Source organism: Schistocerca gregaria, chromosome X (genome assembly GCF_023897955.1).
Source record: "Schistocerca gregaria isolate iqSchGreg1 chromosome X, iqSchGreg1.2, whole genome shotgun sequence".
Lineage (NCBI taxonomy): Eukaryota > Metazoa > Arthropoda > Insecta > Orthoptera > Acrididae > Schistocerca > Schistocerca gregaria.
Window position 1 is genome coordinate 182,922,801 of NC_064931.1, and position 20,038 is coordinate 182,942,838.

The 20,038-nt window shown below is 42.3% G+C and overlaps 1 non-coding gene across 1 annotated transcript; it reads right to left on the bottom strand.

Moving 5' to 3' along the window:
* Nucleotides 1-1,462: 1,462 nt before the first annotated feature.
* Trnas-cga (transfer RNA serine (anticodon CGA)) lies at nt 1,463-1,537 on the bottom strand. Its single transcript has one exon. It is a non-coding gene; the product is annotated as a tRNA-Ser (tRNA).
* Nucleotides 1,538-20,038: the final 18,501 nt, after the last annotated feature.

The window sequence follows — 20,038 nt, forward strand, 5'->3', positions numbered from 1 at the left end:
CTGCGAATCATCTGCAAAGAGGACACACAATATGCAATATTCCTCGGTCCACCCACTGCGAGCAAGGCGCACAACACGGCGCCAAGAGCATTATTTTGCCTCAATTCAAAAACGTGGTTCAAATGGTTCTGAACACTATGGGACTTAACATCTGAGGTCATCAGTCCTCTATAACTTAGAACTACTTAAACCTAACTAACCTAAGGACAGCACACGCATCCATGCACGAGGCTGGATTCGAAGCTGTCCCATATTGGCCTCAATTGCCCGAATATAATCAGCCACATTCAGCAAACCACGCGGTGTCTTTATGTGAGGAACATGCATCTGGAGATTGCCCGAGAATGCAGAGCAATTTTTCGTAGCCGGCATACGCAGTTCTGACACGAAATGTGTGACCCAGAGGCTGGCGCGAGCTACGTAATAATATGTAAAAGCAGCAACCGAGCAGGATTGCAAAACATGAAGGCCTTCCCTCTGCTCGGCTTAGATAATAGGAATTTACCTTCTTTTATATTTTCTATACTGTTCCTTTCTTCTTAAATATTCTAAGCTCTTTCTTTTTAGGATTTCGTGCCTCAGTCTCCAAACACAGAACCCTTTGTTGTCCGTCTGTTGTCTGTGTTCCGACTACTAACAACGCTTTTTCTCCGGAACGAGTAAACATATCAAGTTCAAATATATATCAAATTTTGGCAATGTAAAAATTTTAAGCTTCCAAGCAAGTGCAGACAAAAGATACCACCATTTATGTCACATATTTCGATACCCGAAAACTCACTCATCAAATCTTATAGGTTATTCCACGTTGACTTAGAATTATGAAATTCTACAAGGAGCAAAGGTTTCACAGTTCAAGTAAAAGGAAAACTCCAAAATTGTTAATTTGTAATTATTTCACACTAAATAAATATTGCTTTTGGCATTTGTTATCCGATTTCAAACTTGAAATTAAAACATTTTTAAAAGCCTTAGCATTCCTGGAACCGATATGTTGCCAGTATCAATGGTTGTAACAGACAAAGATAGTCAATATCCTCGATTTCCGAAATGGATAAACTATCTAATACACAATTAAGCTCGTCTGGAACCCTCAGTGCGCGGGTCCTGGCCGATTTCTCCTTCTTAAGGAATAAGTTTAGTTGCAGGATGTTAAGTAAGATTAATGTTGTAGAGAATAATGATATATAAGTGACTGGTGCAATTCTTTAATTACTTACACGCTGTTAACCAATAAATGTATATTTCCAAAACGAGGTAAATCGGACCGTCCTTGCTCCTCGATGGTACTTCATATGTAAATACCGACGAACAAATAAATAAAATAAGTATCGAGTCAACACAGATGGGTTCCATATGAGCATGAATTAGGGGCAAGATATTGCTCATAGCGCCACGTGTATCATCTCATCAACATGTCTAACTATAAAAGATTTGAAACTTCCTGGCAGATTAAAACTGTGTGCCCGACCGAGACTCGAACTCGGGACCTTTGCCTTTCGCGGGCAAGTGCTCTACCAACTGAGCTACCGAAGCACGACTCACGTCCGGTACTCACAGCTTTAGTTCTGCCAGTATCCGTCTCCTACCTTCCAAACTTGACAGAAGCTCTTCTGCGAACCTTGCAGAACTAGCACTCCTGAAAGAAAGGATGTTGCGGAGACATGGCTTAGCCACAGCCTGGGGGATGTTTCCAGAATCTATAAAAGATTTCTCTATAAACCTGCCTGACATAACAACTCGAACAGAAAACCACTTAAACAAGCAGAATAAATTACACAATAAGCCTACTCTACCATCATTATTTGTTATTTAGCACTTTATAACCTGTAGTAGTTCACTTACTGAAGTTGTATTTTCTTTGTGGAGAGACTCAAGAAATAATTTGAAAGCACAATACTAAAAACTTTTCATTCGAATTCAACCACTAGTCAGAAATTTTCTGGATAAATTGAATATTTCTTTCACTTTGAGACAGCTAGGTACCAGCTTAATCTAAATCTTGTGAAATGAAATTCGGATAATGTTAAAACATGGGAAAATTACATTTCAAGTTATTGTAATAATGGTGTTCAGCTATAGAATGAGTCATCATATAGAAGGCGTGGGCATCTTTCGAACACGTTAAATGAGAACATTCAGTTTCTCGTGTTTGGTAATGAAGTTTATTCCTTATACATTTTATAGTTGGGAGCTCTCATATTTGTTTACAAGGCTGCCAGACAAACTTTTTGGGCCCAAGAGGTGATCAGTGATCACATTAGAAACTAACTTCGCCATTCCGGGCCTAGGCCGCAAAGGAATTACCAAGAAAACACTTCCTAGGTAGCTGGATGCCAGCGCAAGAGAGATCATCTAACTTGGAGCCGATGCTCTTTGCTGGTGTCTGGCATGCAACTCTTGACCCCTCCCATAATCAGTGATTTCGTAGAGGCCAGATTGTCACTAGCACAAGTTTCAAGGGGACAAACGACTTCTACTGAGGCATCGACCTCGTTTGACATGTAGGCCAACCAGAATTTGAAGAGCAGTGGAACAGAATTGATTATGTCTTGAAAAGAAGCTATAAGACTAACACCAGGAAACGTAAAAGGATAGAGAAATTAGGTGCTGCAATAGTAGATGAATTTTGATATTCGACCAGCAAAATAACAGGTGATGGGAAAATGAGTGATGTTTTAAAATGCAGCCTGGCTATAGTACAAGCATTCCTGTAAAAAAATTGTTAGCGGGTAACAAATATTTAAATGTTGCGAAGACTTTTTGAGGTAACAGGTGGTTATTATTAAACCCTCGGTGTTGCGAATGCTGCAGTGCAGGCTGTATCCATCACAGAACGCTGAAACATCCCAAGAATGTTCATTAACCAGTGCGCTCGTGGAGGATGCTGAAAAAATAATACTCTCGCTTTCTGCCACCAGATGAAAATTTGGGACTGTAAGCAGTCAGAATGTGGTGACGATCAAACGCATTAGAAAGGTGGTTCTGGCACTTTTATTAGGATATCATCATAAGTTATAAAATGTGTTCAGTATCGTCCCTCGATTCACCAGTATGGTGCATCCGTAACATGGGATGAGGAGGATTAGGATTTAACGTCCTGTCGACATCAAGGTCATTAGAGATTGAGTACAAGCTTGGATGGCCTCAAGGATAAGGGAGGAAACCAACCATGCGCTTTGAAACGTAACATCCTGGCATCTGCCTGTTGTAATTTAGGGAAATTACAGAAAAATTAAATCTAGATGGCCCGACACGCATCTGAACCGTCGTTCTCTGGAAACGATCGCAACATCTTTACATTGTCTAGAGATGATGCTGTCGTTACCAACAGTTTCTGTAAGCAAATCTTTCACCTGGCAAGCGACCTGTGGTATCGCACCATCTTACGTGAAAATGACGGTGTTTACATAGTTGCGTTCTTGTGAAGATGGAAACACGTGTTGCACAAAGAGGTCCGTATAACGTGCATATATATTTGTACACTTAACAGGGCCGCGATATGCTCTCTCCTCGAAGAAACACGGACCGAGAACAAAGGAGTTTGTGAAACATCATGCATTCCCATAACCTCAGTGCAGTGGATGTTCCTGCACAACATGTGGCGTACTAGAACCTCATATGCACCGTGCAGAGTAACATTTGTCTCATACATGCACATGCCATCCATTTCCATGCGTGCCAAAAAACGGAGAGCGAAGTCAAAACTACTTTAGGGGATTTTTTTGGTGTACATTGTAAATCTCGCAGGGATACCAGTGTAAAATGGGCCGCAAAATCTTTTGAACTGTTGACGAGGGGAGAGACAATTTCCACTACACAGCTTGGCCATTGGCTGCAGAATTTGAGGCATGCTCTGCACGGTCGGCTATACCCACAGCAAATAAACCAACAACTGCTAAACGATGGACCGCCTCCCTCTTCCTGCTGCACCACCTAATTCGCCTTTTTTTTCAAATTTCTTTATCATATTTTGTAGCCCATTTCCTTACATGGGGCCCCTTCGCATCTATTTTTGTCGGCGATATCCCTGCAATGCAGCCCTGTTATTGCTGCCGTTCTGATAAAACAACTTTATTAGCAGTGCACGGTATTTTTTGTCAGTAGCCTTTGTATGGGAAACTATCTTCTTAACACTTTACACCAACAGTCACTTCACAAAAGGAATCAACACACGTCGCCAAGTGAGAAACAGCATACTGACGTCAAAACAGGAAACATTTCACGTTCTGACTGCGAGCCATGTGTTCAGCTGGTGGCAGAAAGTGGAACTACTATTTTTTTCACCATACTCCATGAGTGCACCAAATACTGAACGTACCTGTCATGTTTCATCATGCTGCGATGTAAGCAGCCCACACTGAAGCACTCGCAAAACCCTCAGTTTCCGTGGCTCTCTTGACTTTCTTGATCACTGTAGTTTGTGAACAATGATCAAGAGAGCCACGGAAATGGAAACACCTCAGCTCATCACAACGAGACTGCCATGTCAGAAGAACAAAGTTAAAACACCAGTCTCAGAAATGGTACAAATTAAGTTCAAAGACAGTCTGCATTGTCGCCAGATTTCAGAACAGCTAGCATTTTTGCCAGATTTCAGAACAGCTTGCATTGTTGCCCAATCTGTGTTCCCCTCCAAATGGTTCAAATGGCTCTGAGCACTATGGGACTTAACTTCTGAGGACATCAGTCCCCTAGAACTTAGAACTACTTAAACCTAACTAACCTAAGGGCATCACACACATCCATGCCCGAGGCAGGATTCGAACCTGCGACCGAAGCGGTCGCGCGGTTCCAAACTGCAGCGCCTAGAACCGCTCTGCCACTCCAGCCGGCTGTCACCTTTCCCCATCCCTCCTCCTTCCCCCTCCTCCCTCTCTCCTCTGCCTCCACTCTCATATCAGGAGCTTGTATGCTGTGCTACGGATGTGTCACCCCACCGGCAGCCATCAGTGCTATTCTCGTATGCCGTCACCAGCCACGTGTCAGACGTAACGAACACTGATACTTAGAAAATGAAGTCTAGTGCTTAAGAAAACCCACGGCTCATCACAAATTTTATACAAGCAGTGTGCATCCACGAACTCGCTCCTTGTTTATAAATCTATCATTTAACATCTTTCCCCTTTCCATTTGCAAATGATTGTCGGTAAACCTCCATATTAAATCTAATTTCCTGCAGTTTTCTCACTGCGGTCATTTCATGAGGTGTATGTGGGAGGACGTAAAAGGCCCTGCACTGATGTGCAGTCTCAGAACGGTTTTCTAAACCACTTCTTTCGTGAAAGCATTTAATTTCATTAAGGTTCTTGAGATGAACCTCTGCATGGAATTTCATTTCCTATCAACTGTACAACGTAATCATTCTATATTAGTTGAATCTGGGCACTTACTCCAAGGACTTTTACAGTTGTTAACATTTGCGGTGGCTTATTGCCAAAGCCTGATCGAACTGTAATGGACCTCTTTGCTTATTGATGACCAATAGTTACACTGTTTGTCCTTTATTATGACGGTCCTTGTAACAGCTGGAACAATGTTCCCCCAGGTTCTAATATGCGTTACTGAAGGTCAGTTTTAGCAAGACAATTAAACAGAAAAACCAACTTTTGACTTGTGCAATTCCCTTCCCCTGCATGGGACACAACTTTGATATCCTCCCATAACAGTCTCTCCCCCCCCCCCCCCCCCCCTGGAACCTCAATAATGCGGTACCTAATGACACCACATCACTGCTGTCCTTCCCAAGTAATCTATACTGGGAGGGTTCAAGTGCTTTTCGCCCAAAAGGCGTAGACATGCCCCTGACACACGCACTCCTGTATGCTGCAAAAATTTATGCTTCTTGCCATCACTCCAGCTCAGCATACATTTTCGCAGCACTGAAATTTATTGGTAATATTGGTAACGCCAACTAGTGGATCTGGAGTTACTGCTGGGTAGTTTGACACTTGGGTGTTCCGCTGCTGCCCACTTCATTTTACATTCCTGCAATCCTGCTGCTGGTGCCCATGTGTGCCACATTTCCTACATTATGGTCGGCGACATTGTCTCTGGATGTAGCCTGAATGTCCACATCTATAAGAACTTACGCCACTAGAGAAAAGCCGGCCGTTGTGGCCGTGCGGTTCTAGGCGCTTCAGTCTGGAGCCGCGTGACCGCTACGGTCGCAGGTTCGAATCCTGCCTCGGGCATGGATGTGTGTGATGTCCTTAGGTTAGTTAGGTTTAAGTAGTTCTAAGTCTTCGGGGACTGATGACCACAGATATTAAGTCCCATAGTGCTCACAGCCATTTGAACCATTTTTTGAACTAGAGAAAACACCTCTTTTACCGCACACTCCTGCTACTACTTCTGTCTCCTCAAGCTGGGTAGTTTACCTGATGGGAGCAGCCAGAGATTTTGAGGTTCCTGCCAATAACCTCCTCGACATATCAGGTGGCAGCCTTCCTTAGAAAATCATCAAATGCCTTACGTTCCACCGCTTCGTCATTCGCCATCCAGTTGTATGTGTTTGCATTAGTTTGCCTGTCCACTAAACGTTCTATTCACTCGTTCTGTCTCTCTGATACCCCACTCAGTTGTTCCCAAAAGAATATTGAGATATTCTGATTCTCATAGCCCTATACGATACCTTCCATCAGTTTCTCGAACGTAAGCATTTCCTTAATCTCTCGTGATACCTACTCCTTCACTTACAGCGATGCTTTTGCAGACAGTTTGGTTTTCTTTTACACTGGTGTCCAAAATTAAAGCAACCGAAATTTTGCAAGGCTGCGTTTATTTTGTCACAAAACAACGTAAACAAGTGATACTAAAGAAGAAACAATGTAAAGAATAGAGAACGTAAATAACTGCAAAATGCATAACATTAGACCAAAATATTCTGCGTTTTTTGCGACTTAACTGATTTACAAACACATTCCGATAACTGGGTAATGTGTTCAGTATGCAGTGCGATCACCTCTGGCAGAAATACAGGTCTCACAACGTCGGGACATGCTGTGAATGATGTCCATCAATCTCATGTTGAGGCAATAACACCCATTCTTTCTGCAGAGCTGTTCGAAAGTCTTGGAGAATGGTTGATGGATGCTGATGTGACGCAACCCGTCTCCCTAATGCATCCCAGATATGGTCTACGGGATTCAAATCACGAGAAGGAGCAGACCACACTACGGGTGCAATATCTTCCGGTTCCAAGAAAACATCAACTACCTGTGATCTATTAGGTCGAGCATTATCGTCCATAATGCTGGGCCCACAGCACCTCACAGCAGCCGCACGTGAGGTCCCAAGATCTCGTCACGATACCTGACACCAGTTAAACCTTACCGATTCACCCATACAATGAGGTATTCGTGTGTCTCTTTCTATAACGTTAGGCTCCCAAAATCGCGTTCCCTTTTCCATCCAGATCCGAATCCGTCGAGAATCAATCTCCAGATCAAATTGGGACACATCTGTGAAAAGAACATTGGCGCACTGTTCGACTGTCCAAGTGACATGTTGACGACTCCACTCTAGACGTTCCCTTCTGTGAAGACATATCAGAGGCACAGTACATATACAGCAGGTCTCCGACAGTAAAGACCATTCTGCTGAAGCCTTGTCTACACCGTTTGCCTCGATACAACACGTGCATTAGTTGCTGCGAGGTCAGATGTCAGTAGCCGTGCAGTACTAAGGCTATACCGTCGAGCCCTTACAGTCAATTAAAGGTACTCTGTTTCTGATGTCACACGTGTTCGGACCTGCTCTGCCTTCGGGATACAGTTTCGCTCTCTAAGACCGGCGCCACATCCGAGAACAACAGAACGACTCACATCAAACCATTGGGCCACATCAGTTTGCGACTGTTCTGCTCCCATTTTTCATGTGGCCCTGCACCACAAAGAACATGATAGATGTCTTCTATGTGCCATACTGCACGGTCTGTGACTATGTACAGTTCGACTGTGGATGTGGGACTATCTGTCAAACACTATCGCATTTGATAGGTGCCCTGGCGTCATGGTAGGCGTGGTTGTCCACTGACCGGAATGCCATCTTCCGTGCAGAGCACGATCGTATGGACATCTGTTGACTGTTTGTGTGATTATATTGTGAATGAGACACAGGATGGGGAAACAACGGTTTGTTGCTATAATTTTGGACACCATTCCACTTCAACCCAATCCGGAAGATTACTTTTAGGTATGCGACAACTATTACTGTTTTTGGTGATCTGTCATCGACAGTCATATTCTCGCTTCGCCTATTTATGTGCAGTACATTACATGTATTCGGGCCCAATTCCCAGTCCCTATTCCACTCATCAATCCTCTACCTCTCTTCCCACAATTTGCAACTGTATTCTGACATTACTGTGATCTCCTTACTGACAACCTATGACCAGCTTCATGGAGGTTCTGACGTTTTCCAAGGGATCATTTATACTGGTACGGCTACTTCTTGGGTCAACCATGTGACGCAGAGGGTTTACATGGCTCTGAGCACTATGAGACTTAACACTTCTGAGGTCATCAGTCCCCTAGAACTTAGAACTACTTAAACGTAACTGACCTAAGGACATCACACACATCCATGCCCGAAGCAGGATTCGAACATGTGACCGTACGGTCGCACGGTTCCAGACTGAAGCGCCTAGAACCGCTCGGCCACTTCGGCCGGCCATGTGACGCAGTTTTTATTCATGATCAGAGGTCTGTATTCATAGTCGCATATTACGATAAGCAACCTGGGAGTGATTTTTTTTATTGCATACCATTACCCTTCATCTCGAAATACCTACTTAGAGAGAAAAGGAAATTTAGTGGTGTACGCGTATTAAAGTGACATTGGTATTGTTCTATCGTAACGACATTGCATCCTTGAATGGTAAAGTGATACATACTTCGAAACAATTATGGTCTTAAATGTGTGTAGTATTCTACCACATAACCGTAAGGTGCTCAAACAAAGATTTAGCTACCAGTGGAGTAGCTTGCTTCGATTTTGCTGCAACATGAGCTGTATGGAGTAAATTGTTGCTATTCTTATAACTGTGAATACTATCATAAATCCTAATAGAATCTGTTTTACGAATATACACTCCTGGAAATTGAAATAAGAACACCGTGAATTCATTGTCCCAGGAAGGGGAAACTTTATTGACACATTCCTGGGGTCAGATACATCACATGATCACACCGACAGAACCACAGGCACATAGACACAGGCAACAGAGCATGCACAATGTCGGCACTAGTACAGTGTATATCCACCTTTCGCAGCAATGCAGGCTGCTATTCTCCCATGGAGACGATCGTAGAGATGCTGGATGTAGTCCTGTGGAACGGCTTGCCATGCCATTTCCACCTGGCGCTTCAGTTGGACCAGCGTTCGTGCTGAACGTGCAGACCGCGTGAGACGACTCTTCATCCAGTCCCAAACATGCTCAATGGGGGACAGATCCGGTGATCTTGCTGGCCAGAGTAGTTGACTTACACCTTCTAGAGCACGTTGGGTGGCACGGGATGCATGCGGACGTGCATTGTCCTGTTGGAACAGCAAGTTCCCTTGCCGGTCTAGGAATGGTAGAACCATGGGTTCAATGACGGTTTGGATGTACTGTGCACTATTCAGTGTCCCCTCGACGATCACCAGAGGTGTACGGCTAGTGTAGGAGATCGCTCCCCACACCATGATGCCGGGTGTTGGCCCTGTGTGCCTCGGTCGTATGCAGTCCTGATTGTGGCGCTCACCTGCACGGCGCCAAACACGCATACGACCATCATTGGCACCAAGGCAGAAGCGACTCTCATCGCTGAAGACGACACGTCTCCATTCGTCCCTCCATTCACGCCTGTCGCGACACCACTGGAGGCGGGCTGCACGATGTTGGGGCGTGAGCGGAAGACGGCCTAACGGTGTGCGGGACCGTAGCCCAGCTTCATGGAGACGGTTGCGAATGGTCCTCGCCGATACCCCAGGAGCAACAGTGTCCCTAATTTGCTGTTAAGTGACGGTGCGCTCCCCTACGGCACTGCGTAGGATCCTATGGTCTTGGCGTGCATCCGTGCGTCGCTGCGGTCCGGTCCCAGGTCGACGGGCACGTGCACCTTCCGCCGACCACTGGCGACAACATCGATGTACTGTGGAGACCTTACGCCCCACGTGTTGAGCAATTCGGCGGTACGTCCACCCGGCCTCCCGCATGCCCACTATACGCCCTCGCTCAAAGTCCGTCAACTGCACATACGGTTCACGTCCACGCTGTCGCGGCATGCTACCAGTGTTAAAGACTGCGATGGAGCTCCGTATGCCACGGCAAACTGGCTGACACTGACGGCGGCGGTGGACAAATGCTGCGCAGCTAGCGCTATTCGACGGCCAACACCGCGGTTCCTGGTGTGTCCGCTGTGCCGTGCGTGTGATCATTGCTTGTACAGCCCTCTCACAGTGTCCGGAGCAAGTATGGTGGGTCTGACACACCGGTGTCAATGTGTTCTTTTTTCCATTTCCAGGAGTGTATTTTGACACACAAATCATTGTTTCTGGTACAAAGTCACTGATTTTGTGTAGCACCCAATAAGAAAGATTTTTAATGCATAATTCAGACATCATAATAGTTCACAGTTTTAAGTTCTGTCATAGTCTACAGAATATGAAGAAAAGTTTTTAGTGTAGTATGCCGGCATTTATTGAAATACAGATATGTGGTATCATCTCCTTCTTATATGAAGTACTTACATTAAAGCTCCAAACCTTCTGCTGCAAATTCTGATTACTTTCCCTGCATACTGCTTTCTCCAAGTGCACATATAAATCAGTTTAATATTATTAAAGTTGGAAAATAAAAAATGCCTACTTATCTTCTACGTATATCTCTCATGTGCAAAGCATCCTGTAAACTAAAGCATACTGCCATATATCACAGTAGCACTACGTTTTATTACTGGAACACTTTGAGGATGCAACAAATCAGAAAGACTACATATGCTACACTTGCCATGTATACATCCTGCCACTCAATACCTCAGTAGTGGCAATATGTAATCCATGTGTATTTCTTTAACGCTATAGAACAATTAAGTTACGACAGTAGTGCTACAGCTGTACTTTATACTGGAAATTTTACGTATTTTGATAACTAATAGATACAACTTTTTTGGACGCAACCATGAATCTATATTTTAACAAGCATAATGCATGTGTTGTTACCGTTACTGTACACATCAGAATAGTTACTTATAGTAGTATAGTAGTATAGTGAGAACTCCAACGTATGGCCACTTTCCATTGCTACTTACAGTAAATTCAAACACCTTGTATCCCCTGCTCCATACAGCTTTTTTCATTCGCTGTGTTTAAGGTAATTTGTAAGCCTTGCTTGCCGACCTGCAATGGCATTCTCTTTTTTCAGCAGCAGTCTATATTCCAACACCTTGCCAATTGTTTTCTCCATATATTCCAGTTTTCGTTTTTTGACTTAATTTTCTTCTGTTACCAGTTTCCTTTTGTCATATACATGACACATTAACTGTAGTTAAAGTAGAAAGTTCTTTAATAGGGAATTGTGTGTGCCTGATTGACACATTGGTTCTTTTCGTTTAGAGCTGTGGAGTAGTACTGTTTGTGGGAATCAGTTCTAATTCGGTAATACGTATATGTGACGGTATTGTGGAGAATAATGTCCTGGATTACGAAAAAATTGGTTCTCCAACTTTAATATAATACTCCTGTATAATTCTTATATTGTCTTTGTTGCATATTGTGTTACAGGTAAATAATTAAAACTATAGACAAATATAACATAGTTTGTAATCTGTTCTTATTCTTGGTTGTCTGGAACATTAACTTATCACTAGTCAACTTTCATGTGTGAATATTGTGTTACAGGTAAATAATTAAAACTAAAGACAAATATAACATAGTTTGTAATCTGTTCTTATTCTTGGTTGTCTGGAACATTAACTTATCACTAGTCAACTTTCATGTGTTCTTATTGCACTGTAGACGAACTGCAGAACACTGTGAAATACAACAAAGCAGCTGGTTTGAAAAGTACCTGACAATTCACATCACATATAAGGGATTGGTGGCGAGTACAGCGGATCGTATTATAATTACTGCTTCTCAGTATTTAATACAGTAAGATAGACTTCCACTGGATCAAACACACCGTCTATTCCATTGTTATAAACCGTAGCTTCTAGTCTGGTAATACTATGTTGTTTATCCAACGAAGACGTAAAAGCTTCTTGTAGATGAATATGACTGTACTTTATAAACTTGATAACATGGGTACCAATAAGTTTGTTCATTACTGGACTTATGATTTGACATATAAATTTGCTATATATCTTTATTCTACAGTTGGAGCTCATCTACATTAAACAGTCTTGTCGGTGCTTACAGTAACGTTACTGTTACCTTGGTAGTCTTCTTTTGCACAAAGAAGTTGTGGTTCAATGTTATGTAGACCCACATCTTCATTTTCTTAAAAATCCAGCACAATATTGCGTTATATCCACGTACATAAGGTAACAGTCGTCTACATAAACCTGTTATAATAGTCCAGATAGTTGAGCCAGTAGAACACACAATTTAAAATCTGTCAGTTACACTCTATATTGTACACCCACAGGATTTTTTCCCCGAGATGCCTCTTCCTGTCACAATATTTACCCCATGGAGAAGAAATTATAGTTTTGTCTTGACACTATTTCTCTAGACTGTTTGATCTTTCCTCTTTTTAACGTCCTTGTTATATTGTAGCATAATATTATCTGACAGCTTGTGCTTACGCCATTTTATTCGACCTATGCAATCCATAATTTCATGAATACGTTAAAATTCTTTGTCATTCTTCTATACAGATATAAATATAAAATATAGATGTGTGGTATCCTCTCTCTCTTATATTTAATTGTATTCTTATTTGACAACAGGTGCCTTTATTTTTTATTTGACCCATGTACTACATAATTTTATGTCTAACTTAAAATGTTTTGCCTATTTAACTACACATAATGTAGTGTCACATCCCTCTATTGTTTACATTAAAGCCCGCGGCTTCAGTGACAAATTCAGATTTCGTCCTCTATGCACTGCTTTTCCTAAGTGTGCCTATGAATCAGTGTAATATTACTAAAGGTGGAGTTGTAAGTGGCTCTGACATGTGGATATAGGCAACGAATTACATAATTGTTATGTTACAGAAGCTTTCTGTGGTAACTGAATGAGATTTTCTCTATACTGTACATCCCACTGCTGCATCAAGTCATTACTGGAGTGGCCCTTACCAATATACTTTAACTGGATTCGAATGAATTACTATTCTCAGATTGCGAAGTCCATGTTACCAGATGATACAGAACTGTGTAGTAATGGGCTAAATGTCTTGTCAACAGTATTCTGTAGGGAACAAAACGGTCTTTCTTAACCATATGGAAGACCACCTTCATCAACAAACATTGGTGTTGTGCAAACACTTGTCTTATAATTCTGCATTTTGGGATTAAAATCATGGTTCATTAATGTTGAGTATTTTTTTTCGAAAGAAGTGTTAAACTCACGACGTAATCATATTAAGATTTCACCTGTCTAGGTAATCTCTCTCTTAATACAGAATGTTGATGTGCAGTGCCTCACTTTAACAGAAAACAGCCAAATTCGTTGCGCATATATATATATATGCAGTGGTTGGGAAAGCAGTGGTTGGGAAAGGAGTGAGACAGGGTTGTAGCCTCTCCCCGATGTTATTCAATCTGTATATTGAGCAAGCAGTAAAGGAAACAAAAGAAAAATTTGGAGTAGGTATTAAAATTCATGGAGACGAAGTAAAAACTTTGAGGTTCGCCGATGACATTGTAATTCTGTCAGAGACGGCAAAGGACTTGGAAGAGCAGTTGAACGGAATGGACAGTGTCTTGAAAGGAGGATATAAGATGAACATTAACAAAAGCAAAACGAGGATAATGGAATGTAGTCAAATTAAATCGGGTGATGCTGAGGGAATTAGATTAGGAAATGAGACACTTAAAGTAGTAAAGGAGTTTTGCTATTTAGGAAGTAAAATAACTGATGATGGTCGAAGTAGAGAGGATATAAAATGTAGACTGGCAATGGCAAGGAAAGCGTTTCTGAAGAAGAGAAATTTGTTAACATCGAGTATAGATTTAAGTATCAGGAAGTCGTTTCTGAAAGTATTTGTTTGGAGTGTAGCCATGTATGGAAGTGAAACATGGACGATAACTAGTTTGGACAAGAAGAGAATAGAAGCTTTCGAAATGTGGTGCTACAGAAGAATACTGAAGATAAGGTGGATAGAACACGTAACTAATGAGGAGGTATTGAATAGGATTGGGGAGAAGAGAAGTTTGTGGCACAACTTGACTAGAAGAAGGGATCGGTTGGTAGGACATGTTTTGAGGCATCAAGGGATCACAAATTTAGCATTGGAGGGCAGCGTGGAGGGTAAAAATCGTAGAGGGAGACCGAGAGATGAGTACACTAAGCAGATTCAGAAGGATGTAGGTTGCAGTAGGTACTGGGAGATGAAGCAGCTTGCACAGGATAGAGTAGCATGGAGAGCTGCATCAAACCAGTCTCAGGACTGAAGACAACAACAACATATATATATATATATATATATATATATATATATATATATATATATATATATATATATATTCCCAATATATATATTCCCATCATCAGGAATCTAATGCAATGCAAAATATGCAGAATATCCATAACATCTATTTATCTTCCATGTATCTGATGTGTGAAAGTGTGAAGTATCATGTAAATTAATGTGTATTACCATATGTGACAGTACCACCGCATATTATTACAAGACCACTTACACAATTGGTAACCTACTAAAGAGACTGTATACACAAGCCAGTAACTGAAGGCATTTGGTGATAGTAATTATATCCTTTATTTCCTATGGTTTTTAAGTAGATGCAAATGGAAAATAAAGATCAGATTTTTTCACATATCTTGTAATGTAGTAAACACCCTTGAACCCATCATTTTTTAGCAATTTCAGCCACGTGTGAGCACTTCCCATTAGTATTTCCACTAAATACAGGTATTATGTATCCTTCCTGCATATCCAGATTTAATATACTTTATAACCCTTGATTGCACATTAGCAATGACCTATTCTTGTTCGAGCAGCAGTTTACAATTGACCTTAATGATAATTGTTTTCACAGAATACATCAGATTTGGTGCCTTTTTTATATCGTTCTCTTCCATTTCCAGTTTTGCACGCTGACTGCACTTAAAGGAGTATCCTCTTTAATAGGAGAGGCGAAACACTATTCTATATATTCTCCTTTTATTAAGATCTACGGAATAACAATATTTGAAGGAACTGTAACAGTTTATGGTTCTTTTTCCTTAAGGTCTGTGGAATAACAAGATGCAGAATGTCCATTCCATCATACATTGATACAAAATAACCATCATTCTTTTTTGAACGGATCCAAATAGAAATGGAGATTTACCAACAGATTTTTTTCGCTTATTTCCTAATGTAGTAAACGTCTTCAAATTCATCATTTTTTGCAAGTAAATAAATATGTGATCACTTTCCATTAGTATTTACAGTAGATGCAGATATGTCATAATCCCTATTTGTAACTAGATTTTTCCACATTGTGTGCATACGCAATAACTAATAAAGAATTTGTACTAGAATATTTGAGTTCTCATTCATTACCCTACCTGGTGTGGCTTGGTTACTTTAGCATTAAGCAGTGACTCAGATTACCCCAACCAGCCAAAAGTATCCACAAAGTGCCTGCAAGATTGTTTCTCCATCTTCTTTCTCCAAATGTCAAGAAAGAAACATTTCCAAACGTAAAATGCTAACTATCAAAGACAGCCATTACGTACACTGAAACACATGGATTGTGGTGAAGAAGTAGGGCATTATAATGTTAGCTTAAGTCAGCACACTCATCTACCGTGTGGCTTACCGATTTCTTTCGAAATCTGACTACATGATCATATAAAAAAGGTGATACCCGTTTTTCTACTTTCTCGTATTTTGACGACAATACTGATGAACTGTTGCTTTCGAGCTTTGTACGTTCTCCAACAAGATGTATTTACCAGATGGAAATAAAGTTCGAGGACTTGATTTCCTCAATTGTAAACTCCTATATATATATATATATATATATATATATATATATATATATATATATATATATATATATATTGTGTGTGTGTGTGTGTGTGTGTGTGTGTGTGTGTGTGTGTGTGTGTGGGCGCGGTTTTCTGGGTGGGTGATGTGGGTGTGGTTGTGGATGCACGAGAGACTATCAGATGAAGATAGCAAAACGGCTGTGTACCCTTGTTCATCTTCGCTGCTGTGAAACACATCTCCTCTATTGAACGAGTGCTCATAGCTCTTAAGGTATGCATCTTAGAGTCCATAGTGCTCATAGCTCTTAAGGTATGCATCTGAGAGCCCATATTTATTAGACATTTTTCCTTGTTTTGGTACATACTAGCACCTTTGAAATTTGCTACCCTGCAATCTTAGCAACAACCAGTACATGTATTCCACTCTCAAAGGCATTACAACGATTTTCATTTATAACTTTCGACTCGTTCGTTTCCAGTACAGGAACCCTTATTTCAAATTGATACAGTCATCCTTATCCAAGATTCTAGAAAGTCTGTAACACTATCAAGGGATCTTCCTATATATTATGTGTGTGTGTTTACAGGCGCCAGCGCCACTAACGTGTAAAATTTCATTTACTAAGTCCACTCCACAACCTCTAGAAGTATGTAACATGAATTGTCAAATACACTGTAAAGGACAGAGAGCTCCAGTCACACTTCCCTGGTGTACTCCTGACAATCAACTTCTCTCTGGTGAACACTAGTCATCCAGACAAACTTACTGGGTTTTGTTACTGTTGTGTACATAGTTCCTCGTAGTCAGCACGTACACTTTCCCAGTAGAGCGCGCCCCGCTAAGCATAACAGCGCAGGCGCAGCGCTCGTCTGTCTCCGCACTACGAGATGGCGCTGCCTTAGAGACGGACCAAATTCTGCTTCCGCCTATCCGTGTATTAATATGTAACGCAGCCAATGAGATTGCTGCTAACGTAGAACCTTTTCTCCTCGCGGATCACACTCGCGCAGTGATACCCGAACGCTCTAGGTATTATAACGAGTGTACCGACCTCCGATGAGTCAGTCTGCATCAGTCTGCATTAGCCTATAGTCAAGTTTCAGTCTGCACCTAAGAAGATTATCATATTCCTGTACATAGCCATGAAGATAAACGAATAGACACTTTGTCAAGTATCAGAGATATGTGAGAATAAGATTAATGCACCAAGACCAAAGGAACTTCAGATTGTCAATTGTAAATAGCATCCAGAACCAAGTTAAGTTATTTTTATGCTTGTTATTATTTTAATAAATGTGTGTGAAAATTAATCAAGTTCTGTTTAAAGTTGGTCACCGTCAATCTTATACTCTAAGCGTGCAAGTGGAATTTCTATCGTCTGACCTAACGGCAGAAGATAAACACGCCACGATAAGACCACGATACATATTGCTGACACTCGCCTACTTCGTTAGAGCGACAAGTCAACTAATCTGATGGTGTGTGCACCGAAGGTCTTACAGTACGCACACCACAGTTACTTAAGACGTCTTCGATACCCTCACATATCAATGAACCTAGTCCATACGCAGTCCACAATATGACACTGTGTCAAACGTTTGCCGGAAATGGAGGAGTATGGAACCTGCCCGCTGCCCTTCAGCCACGGTCCGCAGGATGTCGTACGAGAAAAGGGCAAGCTAAGTTTGGCACGAACGATGCTTACTAAATGTGTTACGTTCTGTGTCAGAAATGTATACGAAACTGTGCAGACGGTGAAAGAACAAAGAGTATCGGCGAGTGGCAGGAAGGGCAGGGTCGGCGCGCACGAGCGTGATGTGTGGGCGGGCGTGCCGGCACCACGGTGCGCGACCCTCTCCGGCCACGCCCTGCCGACACGCTGCACCGCTCTCGCCGTCGCTTTCAGCCGCTAATCACGCTCATCCTCCACAGCCCTGTCCCTCCTACAGTGCTACATACGTTACTACATTAATGTATGAGACAACTGCAAGTACCAGTAATTAATAATTGAGATTGCAGACACATGTATTACAGGTATCATCTGCTACGCCCTCCCTTGTCTGAGAATAAATCTGTCACTCTTATATTCTTTGAAACGCTGTCAAACGAAGCGGAAACTTGAGAGCATTTTTATAATGCCTCATCGAAAGGGCGTTACATCAGTATGTGATTGAGATACTTAGTTACATTGCTGCTCACTAAAATTGCAACACCATTATGTCGGCATATGACAAACGTAAAATTGGCACAGAGTGTACTAGACGTTTATATATGCAAATAATTAGCATATGGAGTCCAACTATAGAAAGTAGGTACGAATAATGCCATCTACTTTTCGGATATAAGGAAAGATTACACAGCAAATTCCTCGCCAGAAACTGCATTTGAATGTTGGTTGCTTGTCAGAAGGTCCTACTACAGTTCGTGTAAAATCAGGAAACGTCTACCGGCATGTTTCGGAATTCGACATGGGCAAAATCATGACCTATCGAGACATTTGTTCGAAATTCTGCAATTTTACTGCTCGTTATGGGTGGAATTTCACGACTGTTACGCGAATACTGAATCCATGGGTTCAGTAGAGCCATACTCAACGCCATGCACGATATCGACGCCTGAAAGGACAGACACAGCGTTCGATCTGTCATGCAGGACTCTACAGCCATGTCATCTACACTGAAGAACCAAAGAAACTGGTATACCTGCGTAATACTTGTAGGGCCCCGCGAGCACGCAAATGTGCCGCAACACGACGTGGCATGGACTCGACTAATGACTGAAGTAGTGCTGGAGGGAACTGACACCATGAATCCTGCAGAACTGTCCATAAATCCTTAAGAGTACGACGGGGCGGAGATCCTTCCTGAAGAGCACGTCGCAAGGCATCCCAGATATTATCAATAATGTTCATGTCTGGGGAGTTTGGTGACCAGCGGAAATGTTTAAACTCAGAAGAGTGTTCCTCGTGCCACTCTGTAGCAATTCTGGGCGTGTGGGATGTCTCATTGTCCTGGTGGAATTGCCCAAATCCGTCGGAATGCACAATGGACATGAATGGATGCAAGTGATCGGACAGGATGCTTACGTACGTGTCACCGTACTTAGACGTATTAGGGGTCCCATATCACTCCAGCTGCACACGCCCAACACCAGTACAGAGCCTCCACCAGCTTGAACAGTCCCCTGCTGACAGCAGGGTCCATGGATTCGTGAGGTTGTCTCCATACCAGTACACACCCATCAGCTTGATACAATTAGGAACGAGACTCGTCCGACCAGGCAACATGTTGCCAGCGATCAACAGTCCAATGTCGGGGCTCGCGGGCCCAGGCGAGGCGCAAAAGCTTTGTGCCGTGCAGTCAACGAGGTCCAGCATTGAAATCTGCAGAAATTTGCGGAAGACTCGCACTTCTGTCGCGTTGAACGATTCTCTTCAATCGCTGTTGGTCCCGTTCTTGCAGGATCTTTTTTCGGCCGCAGCGATGTCGGAGATTTGATGTCTTACCGGATTCCTGATATTCACGGTACACTCGTGAAATGATGGTACGGGAAAATCCCCACTTCATCGCTACCTCGGAAATGCTCTGTCCCATAGCTCGTGCGCCGACTGTAGAACCACGCTCAAGCTCAATTAAATCTTGATAACCTGCCATTGTAGCAGCAGCAACCCATCTAACGACTGTGCCAGACACTCGTTGTCCTAGATAGGCGTTGCCGACCGCAGCGCCGTATTCTGCCTGTTTACATATCTCTGTATTTGAATACGCAGGCCTATATCAGTTTCTTTGGCGCTTCTGTGTATATTCTACATTCATTTTATTTCATTTATTGAGGCTAGGGATTTATAAGACACGTTCTCTGCTTGCCTGCAACGGGTCTTATAAA